This window comes from Pyrgilauda ruficollis, unplaced genomic scaffold (assembly GCF_017590135.1).
Source record: "Pyrgilauda ruficollis isolate IOZ18807 unplaced genomic scaffold, ASM1759013v1 scaffold2185, whole genome shotgun sequence".
Taxonomy (NCBI): domain Eukaryota; kingdom Metazoa; phylum Chordata; class Aves; order Passeriformes; family Passeridae; genus Pyrgilauda; species Pyrgilauda ruficollis.
This window is the reverse complement of record NW_024521262.1, coordinates 1-2,984: the sequence shown is the minus strand read 5'-3', so window position 1 is coordinate 2,984 and position 2,984 is coordinate 1. Positions and strand designations below refer to the sequence as shown.

The following is a 2,984-nucleotide window of genomic DNA, read 5'->3' as shown; positions in this document are numbered from 1 at the left end:
AGCTGTTGCATGTGGCAAAATTCACACTAATTTCTTTATCTGATTCAATTTCAACATTTTCAAGTATGGGTACTTTAAATGGTTCCCCTTTTGCTCCCACAACTAGAGCAGTTTCTCTACTAATTTTACATCCTTTGGGGAGGTGCTATATAGTTGCTTTCTGCTCCAGTGTCTACTGAAAAAGTAACTTCTTCACCTTGGGGACCTATTTTTACTTTTATCAAGGGGTCTTTTGATGTTCTGGCCCCCAAGATGTACAGCCCCTGACAATTTGCTGCATCTGAACATTGAGGTCCATCTTGCCTCCTCTTTTCCTCCTCCTCTTTCCCCTTTTCCTCATTACCCTCATCCCAACTGCACATTTCTCAGAGGATAACCAGGGCTTTTGGGACAAAACCACTTTTTTTTTTTTTTTTTTTTGACTGGGAATGTCCCTGGGGACCCCCATTACCCCAGGGTGAGGTTGCTCTAGAGCAGTTGCTCTCTCTCCTGGCAACCTTTCTCCTCCTCCCCCACCTTCTCCTCCTCTTCCTCCTCCTCCTTTTGTTACCTTCATCCCCATGGTGCAGAGCATATTCCCAAGAGAAAAGCTGGTGATTTTGGGGCAGAAAACTGCTTTTCTGAGGGGGAACCTCTACAGTGATCCCACTCCTGTCAGGGCAGCCTTCCTCCCTGCCCCCTGTCTTCCTCTCATCATTCTCCCCTTCCTTCTTGCTGCCATCACCCCTACTCCACAGGACACCTTCCCCAGAAAAAAAAAACCAGTGATTCTGGGGCAGGAAGTTGCTTTCCTGAGGGACAACTTCCCTGGGGGTCCTGGATGTGCCAGGGCACCCTTCCTCTCTTCCTCTCTGCCCCCCGTCTCCTTCTCCTCCTCCTCCTCCTCCCTCAGGCTGCGGATGAGGCACTTCAGCCTTGAGTGAAGGTTCAGGTGCGGAATTTAGTCACCAAACAGTGGGAAGGTCCCTATGACCTTATCGCTTGTGTATCCACAGATACTGGGGTACGCTGGGTACCTTCAAAGTGTGTTCGCCCTGACCTGCGACCGCAGAGACAGAATCCGGCCGACGGGCAACATGGAGACCGTGACCAACCTGAAAGGCATCAAGCGGGTGACTCATCGAGTGATGACTCGGATGCAGACGACGCGAGTGATCACTCTGATCCCCCCCCCCCCCCCCCCCCCCCCCCCCCCCCGCACTCAGGGCACACCTGAGCTTTGCCCAGAAGAGGGGCCATGCAGGGAGCTCGGAGGGCCAGTGCAGATGTGTGCGCCCCAGCAGCACATGGAGCATGTGGTGGAAGGCCAGGAGCTCAGCTTCAGGGATGTCCTCAAGGAAGATGAGGACAAGGACATCATGCAGCTCATTGAAGAGGCAATAGCTGGCCATCTGGATCTCCAGTGAGCATCACTTGCTGCACAGGTACCCACAGCTCACCACACACACCGTGAGCAGGCTGTTGTACACAGCGTCCATGATGTTGTCCACTATGGTGCGGCTGGGGCAAAAGTCATGGTGGTTCAGGCAGAGACACAGGGCTTTGTGCTCCAGCTCAGGCACCAACTCCTCCAGCAACCACCGCTCATCCCCGGAGTTGTAGAACACGAAGGTGTCGTAGGTGTAGCGCTGCTGCTCCAGCTGCCAGTGCCCACGTGCCCACACACGCAGCAGGAACAGCTGGTAGCGCAACCGCCAGTACCCACGGTGGTGCAGCAGCGGCAGCACCAGCAGCAGCAGCACAGCTAGTGCCATCCCTGCAAACAGGTACCATTCCATGTCCACTTAGCACACACGTGTCAAAGCAGTGCAGGTATGCGGAGGACCCACCCATCTCACCACAGGTGTAGTTTTACAGGTAGACCACCTGCACAGGCCCATGCACCAGCCAGGCAGGCAGACAGACATTGGCACAGCTGCAACTCAGTGGGCACTTGCATAGGTCCAGATAGCAATAGGGTGGGGAGGCGCATGGTCAGAGTCACATCCAATGTACGCAGCTTGTTCTTGGCCAGGCACAGCTCCTTCAGTCATGTCAGGTTGCCAAAGACCTCAGGGCCAAGGCTGCACAGTCCTGCACTCTCCAAGTTCAGTCTGCGCCATTGGCTCAGGTTCTTGAAGATGCTGGCAGGCAGGTGTCCCATCCCGCCATTGCTGTCAGCCAGCATCAGGTACTCCAGCTGCGCCAGTGTGGAAGGGGCTAACTACAGGCCTGTTAGCTAAAGGAGCGAGAAGAAGCTGAGAAGAAAGAAGAAGCTGATAAGGAGCTCTCTCCAAGGCTGTAACCAAGGAGACCAAGAGAACTGAGGAACTGAAGAAAGATAAGAACTTCACAGCTGCACAAAGTATTTTTAGAAAGTTAGTTAAGTCACTGTAACTTTTCACCAATGGTGTTATGTTGATTTATTGTGTCCAATAGTTAGGGTAGAAGAAGCATAAACAATCAGAAAGTGTATAAAAGGTCAGCCATGTTCGATAATAAAGAGTTGCCATCTGAGACTGCTTGTGGTCTCTGCTTTGTGTCGTGACAGCCTCGACAATGACATCTGGTGATCGCCGAGTGACACAAGACCCTTAACGAGATACTCGGTTTGGACCCATACCCGGTCCTGGCGATTGGCAACCATGACCCACTGGGACGTAGTGGGGGAGGTGGCATTGGTGTAGCTGAGAGTGGCCGGTGAAAGCCACAGGGAGGTCCAGACCTGATTTTCTCCTATCAAGACACCTGGAATTAGGTGAGCCACCAACTAGCAATAATGGGAAATAATTTATCTAAAGAGGAAGAGACTGTTTTAGCTACATGGAAAGTTTTGTTAAGAAATAAGGGAATCTTTACTTCAGACTATGCCCTTCAAAGTGTAGTGCTGTGGGCTAAATCACAGGGTTTTGGCACTGAGCCTGGTACAGCATTTAGTGTTAAAGCATGGAAAAAAGTCAGGGACAGACTGTGGGAAATTATCCGAGCGGGAGATAAAAGTGTTG

The 2,984-nt window shown here is 51.9% G+C and overlaps 1 pseudogene; it reads right to left on the bottom strand.

Annotated features, from left to right (window-relative positions):
- Positions 1 to 1,201: 1,201 nt before the first annotated feature.
- On the bottom strand, positions 1,202 to 2,666 carry LOC121354033 (annotated as a pseudogene).
- Positions 2,667 to 2,984: the final 318 nt, after the last annotated feature.